The 25,850-nt window shown below is 34.8% G+C and overlaps 1 protein-coding gene across 8 annotated transcripts in view; it reads left to right on the top strand.

Annotated features, from left to right (window-relative positions):
• The window catches only part of PTPRD (protein tyrosine phosphatase, receptor type D), a 374,457-nt gene that overhangs the window by 116,120 nt on the left and 232,487 nt on the right, over window positions 1–25,850 (top strand). The window lies entirely within an intron of this gene.

Here is a 25,850-nt window from a genome sequence, read left to right as displayed (position 1 = left end):
GCTCTCAGGGCCATCTCCTTACCCTTTTCCCCTTTTCCCTTTTCCCGGGGCGTGGACCCTTGGATCCCCCATCCCCTTGGGCTGAACGGCCGTAAACCGTTGACAATGGTAGTTGTAGGATCTGCATTGTTTATTAACTTCTGCATAGTATTTTATCACTCTTTTGAAACACACATATTTAACATTGAAACACACAGCAGACTCTCATTTTCCTGCGAAGCAGCAAGCTCAATGCATCTCTGAGTGGATGCAGATGTTCAACACAGGGCATGAAGTCAAAGCATAAATTTGTATCTTAAGTGTCATGTTTATTTGGTAATTTTCAATGTGCATGATGATTTTGTGCAGAATTGAGACAGATAAAGTTTATATTATTTAACCATTAATTCCTAAGACTGGACTGCAGTGGTGTTACCAGTGTAAAATAACATCATATACAGAGATCCTCTTTGCAATTAAAGGGCCTATGTGAAAAAAAAGACACTGATTCGACTGTAGTAGGAATCTATTCAGAAAGTAGAAAGATGCATTTTTGCATTGTTAACACTTTCTCTTTCAAAAAATATATTTAGCATGATTCTTAAATTAAATACATTTTTGCAGTAGCCATTTAAAAATGCAATAAATATTTTTATTAGTGCCATATAACGATCTTGTCTCAGTGTGTATCTGTCTCTGGCTGTCTTCAGTGGAAAAAAATACATATATATCAATAGTTTATAAATTTGTGGATTTTGTGCCTTTGAGCAGTGTTTCAGCAGGTTCTTCCTGTTGAAATACAAGTGAAGTGGTACTGTCAAAAAAGAGAATAACTAATGTCCCATATATGTTAAATAGGGTTAGAGGTTTGTAATTTGTTGTGTTTGATTATAAGAGGAATAGTTTCTGTCTCTTCTCTTGATGTTCAAATAATTATATGCATTATCACCTTTTTACAACTTTTAAAAATTAACGTGTTAAAATAAAACTGAAAAAAAAAACCTTACGTATATAAAGCTCTCTTTATCATTTTTCATGTTATTTAGAAATTACTATGTTATATTTCTTAAAAAAAATAAATACAGACCTTTTTTAATTAACAGATTTTAACAGGAAGAATCTACAAACTTGTAGGTTTGTTTGTTTTGGGTGAATATTTCTAATATATAAATTAGAATAATATATAATAGAACATAATATAATATAATATAATATAATATAATATAATATAACATAACATAACATAACATAACATAACATAACATAACATAATATAATGTAATGTAATGTAATGTAATGTAATATAATATAATATAATATAATATAATATAATATAATATAATATAATATATTCTTAGCTCTGCATCACAAATTCAAGCAGTGTAAACTGTGTTCCATGCCTACCATGGAAATTTAATTCACATTTTTAATTAAAATAACTAGAAGCTCTTTTCATTTGAATAAGCTTTGAAATAATAAGTACGTAAGCAAGGTAATAAATATTTTCTTCCTGTGACCAAGCCCCAAAACTACACCTCGGCAACAGTGGGAGTTGATTTCTTTTTTAATTGGATTTATGAAATTATTAAATATATGTTGCTTTTTTAAAATATATTTTAAATACATTTTTTATGTCTTTAAAAAAAATCATTCTTCTATAGGGAATACATTTCTGACAGAACCTGCAAAAGAACATTATAACTAATATTAGTGTGCAGAATTGAACCAAAAACAAATGGCCAGGTCACAAAACCCTCAGGAACAAGTTATGCAGAGGAAAAAAAAATATATAACAAATATCTCTGAAATTTTAGATTTTTGTAGTTCAACTGCTTAAGCCATTCTGAAGAACCACACATAGTGCTATTTAATCTTTTGGAATTTATGTTCAATTCAGATTAGATTTTTTTTTTTCTTTTTTTTTCTGTAATTGTTGCCTCACTGACAAATGATGAAAAGATTAATGCAAATTCAATTATTTAAAGTATTTCAATCTCATGTGGCTTAATTATCGTGTCCTTATTCTAATAAAATTATTTTCAAGCCTCACTGAGAGGACAACGTTAAAATTAGGACACATACAAGTAACTTCATTACAAAAAAGTTACCTTAAAATATTTTATGTTAAATTTGTTGGCTGTGTGAAATTAAGCAAACACACAAACAGAAACCTGAAAGAGACGGAAGACACAGTAAAGATTTTGTCCTTCAGAAACTACAGTGAGGGAGTGATTCTGCTAAAAGCAGTTGAAATGCCAGCTAGAAATCAAAGCTAGAAACATTGTTTTGTGTAGACAAGCCTGTTTGTTTGTTAGTTAGTTTGTTTTTGGCTACTATAAATGCATACCAACTTGTTAGAAGGAGGGCTAATTTAAACAATGTTTGATTATCCAGTGCTTATTATTATTAATTTGTGAATAACTGAATTGATATGAGATCATTTCTACCGTCTGTGGCAAATTGTGCCTAATAAAACTTGCAGTAGGTTTAGCTCTTTGGAAGCAAATTCCTTCCTTGTGGGAAAAAATATGTGACATTTATGTCTGTAAGGTTTATGTCTGTAAAGGTTAATTTGTGAATGGGCTGCTCTGTCATCAGATGGGAAGTATATAGACTATGAAGTGCTGTTTTGTGTTACCTCCTAAGCTTCATTTACTGAGTAAATATTAGTAGAATTAGTAGAAATGTGGTTTCTAATTGACTGTACTCTCACAAAGCATAAATGTTTAATGCATTTAATGGAGAGTATATTAAACTTAACCACTGCTTCATTTTTATGGTGAATGAATGATCAACAGAAATAAGACTTTCTTTCTAACTTCTTTTGAAGATAACAGAAAACATTGTGCTGCAAAGTGTGGTGCTGCCTTTCACTGCTGAGAAAGTATCAACCTGAAACTAACCAATACTGTTTAAGCCTGGGCAAAACTTCTGTGTCTGGTATCTACCCTTTACTTGAAATTATTAATAGCTTTTCAAGACTTCTCTTCATGCCTGTTTTATTTTACAGTATGTAGTTTGTGCTTTTGTTCTTGCTGGAGCTGAACAGAAAAATACTGAATGCTGTACAGCAAGGAAAGACATACAGGCTGTTGGCCATACAGCTTAGAATGTGTAATTCAGCATAGTACCTTAGTTTTCACATAAGACAGATTGAACTACTTAACCCAGGCTGATTTCAAAAATTAAAGCAAACAGGCTTTTGTTGTCTGTGAAAATGTAAAGAGGAAAGGTTCTTGTTTTTGTTTTACATCATTTTCTAATATGTGGCAGTAAACTAGACTAGCTGTTGAATACTCTCCAGTAAACACCATCCTTCTGTTGTATTAATATTAAAGAGTGAGTTCGTCACCTGTAACTTCATCTGATATATTCTCACCACTGAAGCTTAAAGTTAGTGGAATATGAGTAGATAAGAATGCAACAATAGACACTTATAATATGTGGTGGAGACAGTTTGTCTGGCTTTGCTGGCTAGTCACATAACTGATGTCTCTGTTGCTGACAGTGTCACAGATACAAAGGATAGTAGAAATTTTCATAGACAGTAATTCAAGGAAGCAATTTTTCGTATGTTACAATATGAGGTGAAAACTGCTAAGAATTGAATTATTTTGAAGATAAATGATTGATCACAAAGGTTCAAAATAATGAAAACAGCTTTTAATTGCATTTTCATGTTGAAAAAAGGAAAAAAATAAAGTGACTAAATTCTGCAAATGTAGAATGGCTAGTTAATGATTGGAGTGAGAAGGAAATAATAGCAGAATTATATTGTGTGTAAACAGGACAATATGAAAAGAAAGAATAATGGGTGCTGTGTACAAAAATGTGTGCAACAGAGGAGGTTTTATGAAGAAGTGAGAAAGGAGACAAGTCAGGAACTGAAGCTAAAGTTGGACCTAGATTATGAATAAGTGCCGAAGGAAAGAGTTTGATTAGGCATTGTAGATGGGATTGATTTCAGGGCTGGTAAAGGCACATAGCCTTTGTGGAGGTGGTAAGGCAAGAGCAGGATCTGAAGGAGATGAATAGAAAAAAAATATAAAAGTGTGTTCCGTATAACCTGAAAATAAACTCGTTTCTTGGTGTCAAGGATTCCTTTGCTTCATGACAGACAACTTCTAAACACAGTAGCAGAATGGTTGCTGGACAGACATACCTACTTCATTGCCTACAAATTATGCTCCTGCTGCTTCTGCACATCAGCAAAAATGTGCTAATGACTTGGAATGAATAGAAATATGTATTATACTTTAGGATTTATTTTTCTAACAGAAAAAAAAAACAATAACAGAACTAGGAAATGCTAGAATCAAAGGTATTATTGTAAACTTGTATTTTGCTTATCTTCATGCTTGATAATATAATTACACTGATTTTTTGTTTTCTTTCTCCTGATTCTCTGCCTTTTATAAACCAGACATTTTTCAATTAGCCCCTTAACCTTCCATTCTTTAAGGAAGTCATACAGTGAATGGATCAGGGACTTTAAAAAAATAAAAGCTTAGGGAAGCCTTTGAGAAGGGTGTAGAAAATGGGGACAGTGACTAGGGTATTAAGCAGAGTATAAAAAGTGATCACTGATTGAGTTACGTATTTCTCACACTTGAGAGCCTTTTGAAAATGTGCAAAATCATCACGAACAGTGTTAATTTTGCTACTAAAATAGAATTGTGGCTTAAATAAATATTTTACAGCAGACACCTGGTATGTTATAGGCCCTTCAGGGATGAAGATCAATGATAGTTATACATAAACACCAAAATAACCACTTCTGGGATCCTTCAGATGTTAAAATTTGAGAGGAAAAAATGAACTTCTGAAGAGCTGAAGTATGGCAGTGTGCCTAGATGCAGTGCTGACCTGACAGGTATAGAAAATGTAGATTCAATTTATAAGCCTGTTGCCTTTAATATCAGTGACTTTTATCATTATACAGGTCAGCTTGCTTGTACATCTTTAATGTTTCCGGAATGTAAATGTTTATGATATACTACAATAAACTGAAATAATTTTGTGTATATATAATATGAAAAATAAAACTATGAAGTGTCAACTGCTGTATTCCCATCAGCTAGAGTCATAATTCTGTAGTTATGCTGGTGTTCTTGTTCCTCTGACAAGCAAGATATGGAGTGATTATAAGGCAAGCAATTGTGTTGAGAGGGAGACTGATATGTAAAATGTAAGGACGGTCAGTATGTGAGAAAGGCTATCTAGAAGAATTTGTACTGAAAATGTGTATGTATGTGTTTCAGATTCTAGTAGCATTAGATTCTAGTTGGCTGATGACTAAACAAGAACTGGCAATGTGCACTGAGGCCCGGAAGGCCAACCATATCCTTGGTTGCATCAAGTGTGACCAGCAGGTCAAGGGAGGTGATTCTACCCCTCTACTCTGCTCTCATGAGACTCCACCCAGAGTACTGCATCCAGTTCTGGAGCCTCCAACACAAGAAAGACATTGAGCTGTTGGAGCAGGTCCAGAGAAGGGCCACAAAGATAATCAGAGGGCTGGAGCCTCCCCTATGGGGACAGGGTGAGAAAGCTGGGGCTCTTCATCCTGGGGAAGAGAAGGCTCTGGGGTGACCTTATAGTGGCCTTCCAGTACCTGAAGGAGGGGGCCTACAGGAAAGCTTTTTATAAAGGTATGAAGCTAGAGGACAAGGGGAAATGGTTTTAAACTGGAAGAAGATAGATTTAGATATTAGGAAGAAATTATTTACTGTAAGGGTGGTGAGACACTGGAACAGGTTTCCCAAGAGGTTGTGGATGCTCCCTCCCTGGAAGCATTAAACGTCAGGCTGGATGGGGCTGTCGGGTGGGAGGTGTCCCTGCCTGTAGCAAGGAGGGTTGGAACAAGATGATATTAAAGGTCCCTTCCAACCCAGGCCATTCTATGATTCTGTGATAAGAGACTGACCATTTTCGGTGTTTTATGAGCTCGTAAAGATGTCGTGTTTCCTGAACTCAAACAAGGTGCTAAATCCCTTTCACAGGGAATGGGCACAGTGGTTGATAAGAGTAGTTGTACATTAAAACCTAAGATTGAAATCAGTTTTATGTTTTTGTTCTCACTGATTTACTAATCTGGAATGAGATTTATTTATTTATTTATGTTAGACCTCTGATTACCTCTCATTATTATATCCTTAATTTTAACACCTGTAAATCAGCTACATAAAATTCTTTCACAAGACTTACTGTTGAAGATTTTCACATGATGTCTCTCATTACTCCAAACTTGGAGTGCTATTAGTGATTTCTTAGACTTCCTCATTCTGGGTGTTCTTTTTCTAGTCTACATAAATTGCCGTTGCATGCTGTTTAAAAAGAAGAAAATTAGTTTTCCACTGTTATCCTCAAAGATGCTTTATAACCTTCCCTTCTGTTCTCTTTAGCTTTCTTAAAATTTCAGCAATAGTTGGAGTATTGGTAGGCTTGATTTTAATGCCATTCATGCTGACTGAAACTCTTTGCTCTTTTCCAAGTGCCGCATAAGTCTCACTTTATCCAGCTGTTTTACTTAGATTATAAACATTTTAAGGGGAAAGATTAAGGCAGTAAACATTCTTGGAGGAAAGTTATTTTCAAATTCCATTGTATATATCAAAATCAGAATCTGTTTGTTGGGCACTAAGTGATCTAGAAATACTAAATAATGCTAGTAAATATGTGATGGGAAAATTGCAAAAAGTGATCTATTAAAAAGGGTCATAGAGTGAAAGAACAATGAAATTTTCTGTGGCATTTGATTACCATATTCTTAGTATTTGGGCTAGTAAATGAAGGACAAAAGATATATTCCTACCATGAGAATTTTTACTTCAAATGTATATGAGATCATAGTAATAGATAGATCTTCAAATAAGCTTGCTTTGAAAAAGTATCTCACTCTATAATATAGTTTTGTGTTGAATTTGAGGTTTATTGCAGTCACAAAGTCTTTTAGAAGAATGATTTTAGACAAATATAGATTTTTCTTTGGTTCTTCAGCAGGGATGCACTGGAGAGAGTTCTAGATTTGATGAAATAATTCAATCACTTCTAGAAGAACGACATCACAATATCAGATCTATTTAATTTCAACAAATGCATAACCATTTATATTAAGAAATTTCTGAAATATAATGCTGTTAAATAGTAGTGAGAAGTCTACCTGAGTGTAAGGATAGAATTCAGCCCTCAGAACTGAAAAAGTAGCATAGTTTAATGCAGGGCTGGAAAATGTGTGCTTCTGAATTTTAGACCTTGCAGGTCTTTTACTAGATTGGAGGACTACAGTAATAGTACTGTAGTCTGAAAAACATTACTTCTCTAAAAGGGTAATTTGTTTTCATTTTTTGGCTGGGATTCTAAGACAGAAGGACAGTAAGAGGGACTCGTGAAAGAAAAAGGTGTTAATTATAATTTACTTGTAGTCATTATTCCCTACCTACTCCTTTAGTGTGTCTGAATATTACGGGGTTTACAAGTGTTCTCCTAGAACCTTCTTTCCTGACTGCAGTGATGCTTTTAATTTTTTAATTTTAATTTTTTTTTGAGTTTGAGTTTTCAGTTTAATTATCTAAAAATAACAAACATTTCAGCTGCTACTTGAATTCATAAGTGGACCCTTCCTGGTGTTTGCAACTGGGCCTCTTTTATGTACATATATGAATGAAAAGCTTATATTTATTCTTTTGAGACACGTTAGTCATCTTTGATTTTTAATTTTCTATGATCAAAAACATTCCATGTGAATGTTCTCTTTCATTTTGTAACTAACAGTATATGAACACCATTGTGTGGAAATAGATTATGTGGACATAAGGAATTTTCAGTACAAGCTAAAATAGAATTATATGTAAACAAGAATATAAATTTAAACATAATTAATAGTGATTTAATAACATTTCTAAGGGTCAGCATAACTAAATATATTCATAAAAGCCTTGAATCTGATATTTACCATTTTTGTATCTGTGATATCTATGTGTTTTTAAGATAAAAATATTTTTATATAATATCTATGTAATGTTTTTTTTCCCCTATTCCATTATATTAAGTAATACAAAAATAGAAGAATCCAAATAACTGTACCTGAAATTACACCATTTTTATTCTTTTTTTTTTCTTATGCTGTTTTACATACTTATGTATATGGTAATCATTTTAAAAACTAATAGCCTTAAGTGCATTGGTATGCGTTCTGGAGCAAAAAGATATTTAGAAAGACCAAAATGATTGTGCAACAATCATTAGGAGAAAATAATCTTACATATATGCACTTAATGCACTTATTTTAAGGAAATGCTTTAAAGTAACAGACACTTTTTTTCTTTTACTGTAATAAATACTGTCAAACTACTAAGTATATCTTATCGCGTAATTAACTTTCACAACTATAATAACAAGTCTACTGAGAGTCAGTAACAAAATTACAATAACTCATTTGTTTGAACTTAGTAACCTAAAAGAAAAGGAAACTGTTAAAAAAATATTTGTACAATGTTTCATCTTCATTATTGTTTACTGTTCAATCGGCCCTATTTCAATGGATTCGTTATTATTATTATTATTATTGTTATTGTTATTATTAATTTATTCCTGGCAGGATTGGTGGGAAGAAAATCCAACTTTTTGATTGATAATAAATTGATAATATGAGTGAACAAATAGAGAAATTATTTCCCACTACTAAAATAGCCTGGATATCTGTGAACATTTGGAAGTAAAAAGATAAGTTTAAGTGGTAAAAAGTATGATGTTCTATGGAAGTGGAGGTTTCCTATATAACACATAAATATGTATTTGGCATGACTTCACAGGGAATATTTTCACTATAGGCAGTGAAACTTTCTTCCTCAGTATAAATGTTTTATGCTGTAGGATCAGAACTAAGTTTAAAAAAACAGAATGATACACTTCCTTCCATTTCTGAAGACCAGCTCTTCCCTCTCTCCTGCATCTTGCCATCCAAGATTGTCGAACACACACACACACACACACACACACACACACACACAATGCTGATGTGAGATTTTTGCTTCTGATAATTGTTTCATTGCATATATAGATTTAGAAATTAATTATAAATAAGAGTAATTAAGAATGATTAAACATCTAATTAAATAAGTAACAAAATTAGGGTAAATAAATATACCTTTTCTTTAGTTGTCAAAATGCACATACCTCTGGAGTAAAAGAAACAATTACTGATAGTTGTTGAGCAAGAGCAGTACCTGGGCTTGAACTTTTGGAAATTAAGTTTTCTAAATCCCATCAAAGCAAATTTTACAACAAACTAGCTTTTAAACCTTTCTATGTGGAAGTCTTTATTTAAGTCTTTATTTAATGACAAAATATAGTGGTTCATGTGAAGTATGGGTTTGTTTCCGTCTAACGGAAATCTAGGCAGAACTTTCATGACTCCTACTCCTTAATCACCTTCTTTATAGTGTAGTGTGAGTACCTGCATGCAGACTAGTTATTTCAATGCCTGTTGAATGGATTCTATTGTGTTTGTTTTTTTTTTTCCTCTTTCTCTCTATTTTATTTTATTCTATTTAATGGTAAGTAGTAAGACTTGATTACAGCTACATCTTATGGTAACACAGCTGTAGTAAAGGTATGAATAATAGCAGATTATAGCTATTTATTCAATTTCCATGCAATCAGGACTAATTTTTCGTGCTAGTGCATAATGCAGTAGCTTGCAAACTCCTATTATTGATGCAAGAAATATTATTAATACTTATCTCAGTGCTGAAAGTGTATGCTGCTCAAGGCTCAAACTGTATCTGAAAATAACAGGCCAACTCTTCAGTTTCTCTGAATTTGAATGCTGTCACTGAAATTGCTGAGGTTTGATCTACTTACAAGTGAAGAAACCAGAAAACTTATTTAAGGAAACACCTCTAAGAGAGTGCAAACTTTTTACATAATTATAGATACATCAAATGTATAAAACTTTTTGTATCACATGTAGTATCAGCTAATGATAGCAGTGATTTTCAAAGAAAATAGAGCAAAAGTGATTTCAAAGCAGTCCAGTCAGTCTTCAGAGATTACCTAAAATTACCTTCAGAGATTACCTAAAAATTATAAATTTTCTTCCATCTCTGGTCAAGTTTTTTAGCAATATTGTGGTTCAAATAAATGTGTCTTCCAACATGTCTGCTGGTAAAAGCAATATAGATGTATGTTTGTGTTTATTGTATTGTGTCTTATTCAGCCTTCATTCTGTGAGTGTATTTATGGAAACTTAGAAAGCTTTATATGTTCTGAAAAGCAGTGCTAGTACAGAGACTGGAGTCATTTACAATCCTAGAAATTCAGGTAGGAAGGATTAATGCTGGCTGCATTTAGGAATGCCAGTGATTTCTTTGTAACCAGGATTTAATCTGTGGAGGTGTACTGCAAAATTTCTCTCTTAGTCTAGGGCTCACCATGTTTTAAGAAGCTAACAGTTTCAATTTTAGAAAAGCAGTTAAGAATAAAAAGACAAATCCATAATAGGTGCAATCATCTGTTTGAAATTCCAGAACTGCATTTCTTCCACTAATCTGAGAATTTTTATATCAGTTTTTATATTTTGGGAAAGAGAAAGTTGCTCTTAGAAGTAAGTATCTGGGCACTAGGAATAACTTCATGAGTTTATTATCTGTTCTTCGTTGTTCATTCACATGAAACTGTGCACACGTCCATGACTTTCATTGCTTTTTAATTTCTCTTAGAAAAGGGGTTAATTTAGACAGTCCTGTAAGGTCACAGTAAAACAAAATTTGAGAAAAAGCATGAATGTTTTCAATTAACAATGATGCAGACAATTGGCATTGGCTTCTCAGTGTGAGATCCAATATTTGTTTTACTTGTAATGTTTTACAATTAAAATACTTGGTCATAGCCATCCCACTTTTTAACAGCGCAATGCCTTCATCACTGGACTGTTCTGGTGCAGAGGAATCACTGTTAAACTGGACAAGAAAGAAATTGAGTTCATGGTTGAAACATCACTGCAACATGATCAGAAAGCTTAAGAAATAAGCTTCCATCAGAAAGTACTTAGATTCTCAGATCTAGGAGAACAGAGCAGTCTCAAGATAGGAATCAGATAAAAAAATTCAGTTCCACATGGTGTAGAGAAAAAATGTGCTGATGGACTGTGAAATAAATTTTACATTCAGAGCATACAGGAGATTTGAACTTAGATATTACCAATAGGCAAAGATTCACATATATATGAAAAATCTCATTTTGACAGTGACAAGTTAAAAAAATGTCATCTGTAATGGATTCCAGAATCAGAGGAGTTCAGTAAGTGTAATGCTGTATGGATTGGTATGATTTATTTGTTTGTTTGTTTGCTTGCTTGTTTGTTTTTGTGAGCAATTACAAGGAAAGTGAAAAGCTTAGTATGTCAATACTTTTATCAGTTCTGAAGTTGCTGCTGGTAAGTGTGACTAGTGTAGATGTGCTCTGGCTATCCTAACAACTGGGCAGGCTGAGTAACCTGACGACTCATAGCAGTCCTTCTTAAAGACCCTTGTACATTGGTACCTGGCAAGTTCTGTGGCCAACAGATGGCTGTGCTGCCTTAATTTAAGTAACACTGACTAGCACTTCCTTATATAACTGGTGTTACAGGAGTGACCACTGTACAGGTAAACTCTAAGGAGAGGGATGCTTTTCACACTTTTGGCAGTGCTGAGATATTTTCTCTGTGTTATAAGCATGCAAGTAAATGCTCAGAAGCAGAAAGCATTGTTTTGTTTGCTTTTTATTTGCCGTGTAAGTCATATACTCAGGCGTTATAACTTTTTAAAATAGCTGGTAATTTTGAAGCAAATTCTGAAAGCATGATAATTTCATTAAAAAAACAATGGTTCTTAATGATGGAAAGGGAAGCATTTCTGTTTAAAATTAGATTACCTTAGTTTTGTTTTTTTTTCTTTTTTTTCTCCTTCAATACTAATCTCTTCTGATTTTATATTTCTAATATACGAGCTCTGTTCTGAAAGTAATGCCTTCTGTTCTATTATGCTGACCCACAATGTCAAAGGCAGATGTTGGTGATATGGAGATAGAGGCTGGAGCTTCCCACTGGTATTCCATTACATTTTGTGGCCATATGGCAGATGGCAGCAGGGGCAGTCTGACAAAATGGTGTCTGACATGGAAGTGCGTATGAAGATATGGAATTGAATTCCTCCATGTGGAAAAATTGCATCCACTGACATTCCTTGACACTTGCTGAATGCTTATGGAGACCAGAGTGGATGTAAGCACAGTGAGGCAGTGGGTGGTGTGTTTCAGCAGTGGCAACATAACACTGGTTCACCTTCACTGGTGCAAGTTTATAGGGGCACAACACACATGCTGTTGTTCATCACTGATGAAAATGATAGTTATTGGGTTGAAAACAGTGTTTTGTAGCTGACAATAGCTTCTATCAAATAGTGTTATTGTGCTTTTTGTATATGTTGTTGTTTTCATGGAAAAAAGGAGGCATTACTTTTGGAGCAAAGCAAAGTGAAAATAATATAAGCATAAATTCCACACTATATTTATTCCTTCATTCTTGGATCTATCTGGATATAGCCCTCTATCTACAGGTTTATACAGTAAGCAAACATCTTGTAGTGAGGGACAGCTGTAGAGAGGCCAGTATGACAAATAGACTGAGAAAAATCAAAATAAATAGCAAACACATTTAATTAGTTTATAATGTGTATAATGTTTCTAATACCAAGTGGATTGTCAGAAACTGTGTTTCCTGACCAATACATGTTCCTTTACTGGGAAGGTTAAGAGCTTTTAACTGTACCCAATGTGTATATTCTTGTATACCAAGGTAGATGTGATTGAATAAGCACAGCAAAAGACCTATCTGCTGACATTATGCTGCAGTCTAATACAGAAGGTCAATATGTACACGTGACCATACCAAACTAGAGGCTATGGAGTAGGAGGAAAGCACAGAAATAAAATAAACCTTGCATATATCATCGATAACATCCAAGAGATAAAAAATATATTTAAAATATTTAAAATATATTTACTAATCCAGTGTGGTTTACTTTGCTGATTTCTGTCACTGACAGTAATAACTGTATTTGTACTTTTTCTGCTTCTTTAGCTTTGCTGTCACATGTTGCATTATATTCTTGTTAAATTGAACATTGCACTGTTAAGAATACTGAATTAAAAAAAAAAACCCTTCAAAACCTTTTTTCTTTTTATTGCAAATATTTGAAATAATTGCTTATTATGACCAGATTTTAGCTGTGATGATGCATTACAACAATTGATCACTAGACATTTTCTATTTTGAATGTACTGTTGAGATTCAGATATGCAAAAAGCTGAGTTTATAGGTAGGAAACCCAGGATTCTCAGTTCTCTTCAGGAGATCTTCAGGTGTTTTAAAGTATATTTTGATGCCTAAAATAAAGATTTATACATTTCTAATTTCGGAACGTGTAGATGTAAACATATTGCTACATATTGAAATAGTTCTGTAAGTGAATAAGTGATTATTAAAATTTACATGGCTGTAAAATTAAGACATTGATTTTTTAAATGGAAATATGCAAAATTATACAGTTTTGAATTTGAATTTTGGTGCAAGGCAATAGATTTTGTAGAAATAATTGTCTACAGTTTCATAGGAGACAACAACTTTCAGTACGTACCTCCTGGTGTCGAAATGAACAGCACTTATTCAATACACTTGCACAATGTAAGCTGATTTCCATAGAGAAAAGAGAGTTAATTAAACCAACATTTTGCAGTACTGATAAGAAAAGCATTGCAATTTTCAAAGGCTAATGTCTTTGCCAAATAGCTACCAGTTTTTACTGACATGTTTAAGATCCAATTGGCTTTTTTGATCTGTTTGTTTACCTTTTCTTTGCCCTCCTAGAAACATCTTTCTTGTAACGAGTAGATAGAGCTTTAACAATTTTTAGCCCTCTTGTTCAATTCATGAGAACAAATCTCTACTCAAATTTTGTCAATACAGTGACATTTACCTCGATAATACCCCTCCCTATGTTTTGTGACATATGTAAGTAGCATTATCTTGGAAGTAAGGAAATTGAGACAAGAAGGTTAAGTAATTTGCCTGAAGCTAAACAACAAGCAATTAGCAGAGACAGGATTAGAATTACAGTTTTGGCTCTCAGCTCTCTCTTCTGTCCAGAGGCAGCTGTCACTTTCACATCTTTTGGCTTCCAGTTTCCTCTCTTGAGACCAAACTTTTCTAATTTTATCTTCTAAATCTTCTTACAATTAAGATATGAACTTGGAAGGGACTCATAACTAGAACTGATGCTCCTTTTTATTTTTGTAATGGTCAGAAACAATACTGAATGGAACACTTGTAGAAAGACAAAAGAAAGGTATACTCTTTGATAGTGATATATTTCAGTAAATCATACTTTTAAAAACTGGGAACAAATTGTCCTTTCCAACTATGATCCAGCTTTCAGAGTGAAAATCTTTATGACATGGCAAAAGGAAATTATGTTGTTTTGTTCTTAAAAAAAAAAAAAGTGAGAAGCTTCACTGCATCCTGCAGAGCTCTTGCGAGCTTGCATTCTGTAGTTTTCTAAAACATTAAGTATGCATTAAAACTGGTAGATTGGATGAAATCACAGAATATATTATAAGTATTTAATGTCAAGTCACTGTCATGGTTTTGTGATTTTCGGTTATTGGTATTCCACATCATAACATCATGTAGTGGATATACCTGGTTCTCAGAAGAGGACTACTGCAGTCCCCACGGTACTTTGCTCCTCTGTTACCATTTTCCAGCCGGAGGGAAAAGATAAAAGCTCACAGTATAAAAAATTGCAGATCACGAGACCTCGTCCCTTTTTCCGCCGTCTTTTGTCTTGGCAGCACCTTGCTCTCCAGCCGTCTTATCGTCGGTAGTAGAGTAAGGCCTACCTTGATTTTGGGACATTCTCTCTCTGTATTGGATTTATCAGCTTAAATTGTAGTTATATTGTATTATAGTGTGTTGTTCTGCATTCCGATATCTTATTTAGTAAATTAGTTTGTTTCTCCTCAGATTGTTGCCGCTGTTCTTAGCTCTCAGGGCCATCTCCTTACCCTTTTTCCCTTTTCCCTTTTCCCGGGGCGTGGACCCTTGGATCCCCCGTCCCCTTCGTCATGGAACTGGGCTGAACGCCTGTAAACCGTTGACAGTCACTAACTTGAAAACTGATGCATCAGGCCCTGTTAAAATCAACTCTCCATGTAGACATAGAGACATAGACTGGTATAGGTTGGAAGGTATATTAAAGATCATCTAGTTCCAATCCCCCTGCCACAGCAGGGACACTTTCCACTAGATCAGGAGATGGACATCTGTGATAACTTCCATAAGACCTCATGGGTATTTCAGTGGTACATGATTCCCAAGTTGAGAGGAGTCATTCACTTCACAAACATAATCACTTCACAGAGAAGACATGGAACAAAGTCCGGGTGAATTAGCTTTGCTACCTCTGTGTTGCTTCCATTAACTGTCTTGGACATACAGGTGTGAACTTCTCTAGATCCAGTTTAATTTTATTTAGGATTTTTTTATTTTATTTCTGTTAGGGTTTTGTGATATCTCATTAAAAAAAAAAAGATATAAAATAAATACTTTTGTTTTTGCTAAGGAGAAAAGAAGAAAGATGTGATTATTGAAACACAGATAAGATGATGTAGCACTGTCAATCAGCATAATATACTTAGCTGTATTTTAAATCACTGAATGTTATATTAGAATCATTTCCATGCAGCATCCTTTGTAAAGCAAGTGCAATGAGACAGTGACATACAAGACATCAAATAATTGCACTCTTCAGTGATCTTAGGTAATAGTTTGTGGGGGAATATTTTGTTTAATACCTAATAATTCAGTGATGAGGGAAATGGGTTGATTTCTGATCAGCTGTACCCAGAGCTGCTGTTCACTTTGAATATGTTGACTAAGCTGTTAGCACTGGATAAGATGGGAGAAAGTAATCAGCTTTTTAATAAATGTTTCAATTATGTATTATTTTAGTATCTCCTTTTAATTTTATTTATTTGTTTACTTATTTTGAATGGGCCTTCTAGCATGTCTCCTGTGCCCTTTAATACATTCTGTAATAGCATTCGGCTTCTGGTTCCTGAAAATCATTTTCCTCTGAGCTAAAAGTGAGTAACGCATACTGGTCCTGTCAGATGGCTTGCATCAGCCCTGGCCAGCTGCTTTTGAAAGAGCTTCTCGAACACAAAAAATTTCATACAAACATGAGGAAAAAATTCTTGACTTTGAGGGTGGCAGAGAACTGGAACAAGAGACGTTTCAGAGTCTCCTTCTCTGAAGATATTCAAAACCAGCCTGGATGCTTTCCTAAGAAACCTATTCTATGGAACCTGCATTAGCAGGAGTGCTGGACTAGATGATCTCTAGAGGTCAGTTCCAACCCCTATGATTCTATGATTTTAGAAGCATTTGTCATATATCACAATTAAAACAGACTGGTAATAACTAGGGGTTTACCTTTATGTGGTGATATGTTTCTTTTAGTTATGCTTTCCTCCTCCTTTTCCTCTTTTTGAATGATAGAATCATGGTTATACTATTTCACTGAGTTTTGAAGCTAGTTATAACTTATTTGTGCATACATTTATAAGAAGGTTTAGTTCTGACAGGAGTTAGAGTAAAATGGCTCCTGTGAGCAGAAATTCATACAGCAGAGGCAGTTTTTAATTACAAAACTGCACCTCAAGAGTAGTGTTCTTTTCTTAGCTACAGGTAGTACAGAATAAGAAAATAAAAGAAAAAAAAGGTGGCTTGTAGAATCTTGAATTCTCCCTTGTGTAGTATTGGAAACTCATCATCAAAAATACTGCTGGTGTAAACACATTTAATCTTTGCATTTATACCTTCATAACCATATCTCAGAGCATGCTACTTGCAATGCATTCACTGTGCTGATGTATTCTACTTGACTTGTAAGCAAGGAACTGGGCTGATCCACTGAGACCTTAAGTAATGCAATCTTTTGTGATAGCTATAAATATTTTTCTGACCTAGTTTATGAACATCTGCTTATGCATCAGTAATATATCATCTTACAAGCCACACTAACATGTCTTTTAGTACAAATGAAGCTCTGTGCAGCTGGGCTGAGTTGCATGGCTCTCACAGCATTGCTGGTAAGAGGAACTTACATATGCATATTCTCTTAACTCGACTAGCTACCTAATTTAGGTTTCATAAAATCAGTTTTTGCAGGCAAATGGTAAGTACAATTTTATAGCTAATAGGGAGTTGCTTTTCATTTTCTGGCCTGGTGTTCTAGCCAAGTAACACAATAAGAAAGATGTATGAGTCTGTTCTAACTAGCATATTATTTTTTTTTATATAGAAAAAATAATTTTATAGTCTTTTTATTAACCACTTTAGCTCAATAAATTATGCTTAAGTCAAGTGATGCTTCTTGTGCAAGTTTGGAAGCGGAAAGACATCTTAAACCACTTAATTCCCCAAAATGCTTGCTTAAAATTGTACTCTTGAACAAGCAGAGCTGAATGTACTTATTTCAGATATATAACTTTAAAGGAACTGTGGTTGTTAATGTATCTGTTCATATAGAGTTTATTAGGCTCACACAAACATTTAATACAAACAGCATTCTACCACTCAGCAGTTATTAGTTTAACCAAGAAAATAATGAGATATAAAGCAATGTATTTATCACCAAGACAAAACATGGCTATATGCAAAATGGTTCAGGTATAGAAGATATGAATTGTCTTGTCACTAATTTGAAGTTCAGTTACTATGTTTAAAAAAGGTTTCATGATTCTAAATGTCACCTTCAGGCACCCAAGAATTGGATTGAGATCTCAATCTCATCTGGAATAGAGTCTACTGGGAGCTGTTATTTAGCCAAGGACTTGGTCCCTAAGCTAAGTCTCCTTGTATTATCTGGAAAGAGAACTGGAGAAAAAAGATCTTTTGGATTTGGAAATTACAATAGAAAAATTGAATGTCTTAAGAATTTCCTATCATGTATGTCCTCATAAACTTTGTTACCTGAAATGTATTTTGATTTTTGTAAATTTTTGCTGTTGCCTTCAACTGTCTTGAGCTAAGGATGATTTTACAGTAAATGGATAACATTAAGGCCCTTCATCTATATAGACCTGTTATACTAAAGACTAGGATCTTTGTTCATCCTCACAAAGGATGGAAGCAGATTGTAAAAGAGTGTTTTTCCCCTTTGTTGTACAGGCCAGTTGGGGTACTGGTACCCCATGGTGGTTCAACATATGTTAGAAAATAAAGGTGATATATAGATGAAAGTAAGTTAAATAGCCAGTTTTTAGGGAGAATTTTAGTAATTTCTCTTCTGCTTGAACAGGAGCTATAGGAATTTGTTCATGAGGGTACTTTGTTGAACATCAATATTTAACCTCAATATGTAGAGTTTGATGGTTTCTTTTCTCTTTGAATCAGTCTTATCAATAGACAGAATTTACTTTTACTGTCAGTAACCATCAATCTGTCTTGTGTACAAATAACCAAGTATGTATTTTGTTTTGTTTAAACATTTTTATTCTTTCTAGCTTTAGCGAGGACTGAAACAGTGATAAAGGTCACCCAGATATTTTCTGTGACTAACTGAAACTAGTATTTACAGGTACATTACTCCTTATTCCGTATTTCCTTTAGAGAGAAACTCCTCTGGAAGAGATTATCTTCCTTGGTATTTTAAGATCTACTGCTTCTACCTTGCATATTGAAAAGGAGTGTCAGCTCTCAGTTACCAAATAATTCATATGCAGTCTGCAGACATTAAAATTTGAAAAAGAAGCAGTGGAGAGCTTTGAAGCAGAATTTCCTTTCATTAAATTAGTGAATATGACAAGGTTATGTAATGTTCCAGGGGGATGAAGTGGTGCACGTCACTAACCTTTCAGATTCAAGAGGCTTTATGCTTTTTATTTGCTTCTAGAAGAAGGCTTAGTACTGTATTAAATATCAATTTCCACTTTTAACTCAGGTAGATTAAACCCCACCCAGATTTCATATGTAATGTTTATTACAAATATTTAGCTATATGTGCAAGTTTATCATTGTTTTGTTTTATATGGAGCGTTTGAACATATGCTGATATATAACTTAAAGACATATGAAAGTTTTTGTTAAATGTGTAGTTTTTATTGTTTGGATTTCCAATAGTCATGAGAAAGAGGAGAGTTATTACCCTTCTATGCATTTACTGTATCATGGGCTCTTAATGTTATGCCTTCATCTTTCAGTGCTCCAGTTGATCAAGTATTAGACACTAGCTGACTAATTCTCTTTTAATAAACTAGCATGAACAAGAGTGTTTCCGTGGGAAGAAACAGAGATATACTGGGGCAAATAAGGAAAGATTCAGGCACAAATTTGTAAAATCATTCCATTTTGTGTAGTGATACTTTAAAGAAGCTTGTAGCAAAGATAACGTGCATGTTGTCACTGGCACTAAAAACTCTGTACAACACTTGGGGCTGGATGGTGAGAGCTCTAGTGGGAGCCCACATGTTTGCAAAGGAGATTGGCTTGGATGATCCATCAGCCCTGGCTTCCCTTCTCACTGAGCATGATAGCATTCTGCCAAGGCTATAGTTACTGCCAAGTTTCAGTTCTACAGTAAGTGTCTCAGTAATTTGTCATGAAACTGACTTAAATTATTGCCTGCAACATTCTTTAATGGAAAATACATATGAATCAATTCTTCAGCTTAGTCCTACTTAGAGAACAAACATTTAAGTCTATAGCATTAATTAAACACTTTTTCACAGATTATTCACATATGCTCTTCATATTTGGGAAGATCTTATTTCTCCTAGTTTTTGTAAACTATAAATGAGAATGGGAATGAGGTGTGGGGTGGATGATGTTAGCTAGCAAATAAATGTCAGCTGCTGTCTGCATTGGTTTGCATTTCTGTCCCTAGGGCTCAGATAATGTCTGTCTCTAGAAAAGCATGCATAATCCACAATGAAATGAACTGGTACCAAGTTCTACACAGCCTAGAGGTACAAATTAGGAATGTGCTACTTTAACATTAGACCTTTTAGAAATTGTAACCTACCTCTTCTTGTTATAAAGTCTTACTTGCAGTAATGTCAACAGATTTCATATTTCAGGCAAGAATAAAGCCTAGTAAACTGATCCTCACCATTGCAGAAAATTTGAAAATGAAAAGATAGCATTGACTTAAAATTTTCCTTGAGACATCAGTAAATAATAATCTTTTCTGGACTGCTTGCTCAAAATGGGTATGTTGTTCTGGCTAAATGAGGAGTGGGGAAATTGAGATAGTCAGTAAATTTAAAACAAGCAACAAAAACAAAAAGAAAGCCCACAAACCCTAGACCTTTCTGACATAATTTTTTCTTATGAATGTCTTTGTTTCTAGAAGAATACAAGTAGCAGAAAGAAGATTGTGAGACAAACATTTTAATTCCATTGCAAAGTTTTTATTAGTGTTAACTTAAGGGCTGAGTTTATAAGTTGTGGAGCCTGTAAAGTGATTTTCAAGGTTTTCAGAAACCTGTGTTTGTATCGCAAATAATTTCTGTAAACCAAAGGGATCAAAATCTTCAGCTGGAATTAGTTGGCATATCTGGATTCCATTGAGTAGTTCAAGGATGAAAACCTAGTAATTTTAATTCACAGATTAATATGTAAGTTGCTCTGAAAGCAATGCTTCCTATTGGTTTCCATTGAAAATACAGCACAAACAAAGAGCACAGTAACACTATTTTAGAGAGCAAAGTCTCAGCTACAAAACTCTAGTTCTTAACACAGTCACCACCAACAGGTATGCATTTTCACCAGTGATGAACAAGAGCCTGTGTGACACACTCATAAAAATCTGCACCAGCAGAGGTGACCCACTGTCGCTGTCACCAGAGCTGAAATGCATCACCCACCACCTCCCTGTGCTGACATCCACCGTTTGGTCTTCATAAGAATTCAGCAAAAGTCAAGAAATGTCAGTGGGTGCCATTTCTTTCATATGGAGGAATTCAATTACACACCTTTGCTTCGTGTGCGTTTCCATGTCAGACTCCATTTTGTCAGACAACCCTTCTGCTACCGTCTGTTGCAGGGGAACCAAATGTAATAGAATGCTGGTGACAGTGTTCAACTTCTAGTGCCATACCACCAAAATCCACTTCTGATATCATGATGTCACGGGCCAACATAACAAAATGCGAGGCATTACTTTTAGAGCAACCAAATTTTCAGCTGCTCAAAATATGACAGCTTTTGAAGATCGTGTTTTTTGCAATACTTCATGTGGAAGAATGTGAAGATCATGCAGTTTTAGAATGTTTATTATGAAAAATGGAAAAACGCAGCAGATTGTTCCTGACAGACAAGATCTGTTAGGAACACACCATCAAGTAACTTTGGGATCTCTTGATCCAGATTTCACGAATGCAAATTCTCACTTGTCCTTATAGAAATAAAAAGCTAATTAATTTTCTTAAATAGCCAATTTGCAGGTGCACGTTAAGTGTGGGTTAGAATTAAAGCAAAATAATTGGTTGTAACAATGATCAGTCTAACAAATATCACAAATCATGACTAATGAGTAAATTAGCAGTAAATGTTGTAAATGAATATGCATTGAAAAGTCTTTTTAAGAAACAAAAGTGTACAAAAAGCTTTCCTGTTAAATACTGTGCATATATTTAATAGTTTTTTAGTATGTTGACTCACAGAGGAATTGTTAGAAAAGTTACATAATTTGTAACTATAGAATCATAGAATGGCTTGGGTTGGAAGAGACCTCATGGGTCACCATGTTCCAACCCCCCTGCCACAGGCAAGGTTGCCTGCCACTAGATCAACTACTAGACCAGGCTCCCCAGGGACCCATCGAACCTGGCCTTAAACATCTCCAGGAACAGGGCATCCACAGCCTCTCTGGGCAGCCTGTTCTGGCACCTCACCACTCTCAGTAAAAAACTTCCCCCTGACTTTTAATCTAAATTGCCCTTCCTTTTGTTTAAAACCATTCCCCCTCATCCCCATGTAAAAAGTCGATTTCCCTCATGTTTGTGAACTCCCTTTCAATACCGGAATGCCACAATGAGATCTCCACACAGCCTTGTCTTTTCCAGGCTGAACAAGCCCAGTTCCTTCAGCCTGTCTTCACAGGAGAGGAGCTCCAGCCCTTGGATCTTTTTTGTGGCCCTCCTCTGGACCCTCTCCAAAATCTCCACATCTTTCCTGTGTTGGGGACCCCAGACTTGTACTGAATACTCTGGCTGGGGCATCACGAGGGCAGAGTAGAGGGGGACAACCACCTCCCTGTCCCTGCTGGCCACCCCTCTTCTGATGGAGCCCAGAATACCCAGGCTGCAAGTGCACACTGTTGGATCGCCTTAAAGTTTTCAACTACCAGGACTCTTAAGTCCTTCTTAACAGGTCTACTCTCAAGAAGTTCTTCTCCCTGCTTGTATACATATCTGGGATTACCTTGACCCAAGTGCAAAATATTGCACTTAGCTTTGTTGAACTTCATTAGGTTCACAAGGTCTACTATTTGAGTTTATCAAGGTCCCTCTGGATGACATCCTTCTCTTCTACTGTATCAACCACACCACTCAGCTTGGTGTCATAGCAGACTTGCTGCGAGCACACTCAGTCACATCATCTATGTCATTCATAAAGATGTTGAAGAGTACTGGTCCCAAGATGGACCTCTGGGGGATACTGCTCATCACCAGCCTCCTCTTGGACATAGAGCAATTGACCACAACCCTCTGGCTGCAAACTTCCAATCAATTCCTTATCCACAGTAATGTATTTATAGAGTATCAGGCTGAAATTATATGCAGCATTTACCTATTTGTTCATGGTTATTATAGTTACATTTTGCTTTTCAAGAAAGGAGCCTTCATGGTGCATTCTTTCTCAGTGGCTGTAAACAATCTCAATTTCAAAACTTTCTGTGTTGTCTGATGGGACAGCTTGACTGTGAAGCAGCAGCCAAATTTATTTAAAAACTCCTTAAGCAAATAATTAAGTATCAAATTAAGGGTGATCCAGCAATTTTGCCTCATATGTTAGGCTATAATTTGCAGCAATTCAATAGTTGTCATATGAATTTCTGATTAAAAAGTGGATAGCAAGCAGCAGTGATTGGCACCCTCAATTCTTGGGTAGCAAAGCTTTTGTGGTAATTCCTAACTACGGAAGTCTTCTTCTGTATCCTTCTTCTGCATCAAAGTATCAATGTTCAGTATCAACCCAAATATCTGGGAAGGCATGGACAGATGAACAAGCTAAAAAAAGACAACAGCATGTTGTTTTAATAGCCAGTGTTGTTCCAGTTTTGATGATGCCCACAAGAAAGCCTGAGTAAGAGTATAAATATAAGCAACTGATTTTAACTGAATTTTAATTTTAATTATGCTACCGCTGTTTTACTTGCAGCTTTATTTAAATGTCACCAGATAGAGTTTCAATACTGCTGAAAGGCTGTCATACGATTGATAGTAACCTACTGCTTCTGATTTTTGCAGATTTAATTGTACTGGAAGATTCCCATATAGATTGTTGCTGTGGTTTATAAATTAGTACTGGAGAGAGTATCTGTTGGACTTTGTGCTTGTATTCTTATGGGACGCTGAAAATAGTTGTCACTTCTCAATCAGAATTGCCCTCATGTTAATAAGCATAACTGTGTGCACAATGTAATTGTATTTGCTATCAGAGTGCCCAGCAGCTTAGGTCAGAATCAATGTCAAGTAAGTGACAGCAGTAATTGTGCAGATAATTTGTGTCAAACTTTAATTAACAACCTTTATAAAGATGAAGGCAACAAATACAACTTTTCATTTTTTTTCTTCCTGGGCATGATTTAACATACTTCTATACTGATGATAGTCATTTTTTTTTTATAATGAGAGGAACATATAAATTGAATAATGAAAAGGTGGATTGCATGTTCTTGTCTTTCTCCATGGCTAACTGGCTACTCTCATCAAAGTCATAGCTCCTTATGATCACAAATGAGTTTGTCCTTGTAACACATATTAAAGATAAAAGCAGTATTATTTTCCTACATATAACTGTAGTCTTAACAATGAAACTTTAAAAATTTGTTTCTCTTGAAAAATATCTGCAAATAGGGAATTACATCATTATGCAATGTGTTTGTCTTTTCCCTCTCCTGCTTTATAGGAGGTGCTGGTAGTTCACAGACAGTCCACAAAAATTCACCTAGAACTGGAAGCAGACTGTTATGTTATTCTTCAAATACCTACCAAAGTCATGTTAGCTGTTCAGCCTTATTTCTGCAACTTCACTAACTCTGGAGAAATATGTAAGCATTTTTCATAAGAAGGCATGGCAGTTTTAGTCCTTCAGTTTTTTTTCCCTGAATCCTAGATTGATTCAGAAAACTAGTTACATCTCTAACACCAGTTAAGTTTTGTAGAAAATATGTATTTTGGTATACTGACATATGTACAATGAGATAAACAGCATTGCAATTTGCATAGTTTTGGAGGTGGAGTTATGTTTATTTTCTGATCAACAGAAATGGCAAAGACAAATTGTCATGGTATAAATTAGTACAAGCTCTGTTGCATTTGCCTCAGCTGCACTTATGAAGAATTTGTTTCTGAATGTCCAATAAGGAGGAAAAGGATTCTCCTCTTTTCCTCCTTTTTTAAAATTATTATTATCATGAATGCAATGTACTGAAGCAAAAGCTTGCCAACCATAAATATCATAGCGATTGATAGTGACGCAAAAACTAATGGTAGAATGTGGTTTTTGTTTGTTTATTTTGCAAAGCTAGTTTAACATAGTTAGGCATGCTTCTTGTTTATCACTTTTCATCACTTCTGTTTTCTTTGTTGTTTAACTATCTGGAGTTCCCCTGTTGCCAGGATAATAAATAAAATGTTGCAGAAATGAATGCACGACATGGTTGTTGAGCTGGTAATGGTCCTTGACCCTGATAATGAATAGCAAAACTGGCAAATTTTTCAAAACAAATCTTGTTTGGAAGGAAGTTACTTTATTGATGCTGAATTTACAAGTTTGCCAGTCTCTGAATGTATTGCTGAAGCATATATCTAGAACTGAAAATCTTCCTATGAGCTATAATACCTAGTTTCTGTATGCTGGTGAACTTCCCCAGACAATGTTTTTCTTTCATTGGTTTGCAGTTCAACAGCGAATTCACAAAATGTCAAAAAGAATAAAATAGAATGACTGTGCATCAGTTTTCGCATGATGGCACACAATCACAATTTGTGCCACAGAGTATCAGCATATCTGAATCAGTCATGTCTCTTTACATATCAGAGAGCTGAGTTAATGCATGTGCAGAAAAGGATTCAAAGCTAGCAGTTTCAGTGAAACCCAGATGCTCTTCATCAGAATACATTTCTGTCTTTCCTGTGGTCCAGGCATAAAGTCTGTGACTTAGGAAAGGATTTTCAGTTTTGCTGTTGTAACTCTGTTCTTCATTCGTTGTGGATTTGGAGATTTTTTTTCATCAGTGATATGCTTTTGTAAGTTCCCCACAGCAGCAGTGGCACACTGTTTTGCTGTGTGCAGTCTTACTATTGCACTTGTTTTCAGATATTATATTTATTACTGAAGAATGTGAGACAAAATTAGCACAGCAGATAGTTTAAGGAGGCTTGAACTTTCAACGAAGTTGATAATATAGCAAAAAAAATTTTGTCTGAACTCTCTGTAAAGAAAAAAAGGATGGATTCTCACTCACAAAATATTTTTACTGCATTTTTTTGAAATTATCTTTGCTAATGGTATGTTGAGTGTTAGGGGTTGGTTAAAA

This window comes from Numida meleagris, chromosome Z, assembly GCF_002078875.1.
Source record: "Numida meleagris isolate 19003 breed g44 Domestic line chromosome Z, NumMel1.0, whole genome shotgun sequence".
In the NCBI taxonomy this organism is placed as follows: Eukaryota; Metazoa; Chordata; class Aves; order Galliformes; family Numididae; genus Numida; species Numida meleagris.
The sequence above is the reverse complement of the archived record's forward strand: the minus strand, read 5'-3'. Positions and strand labels throughout refer to the sequence as shown.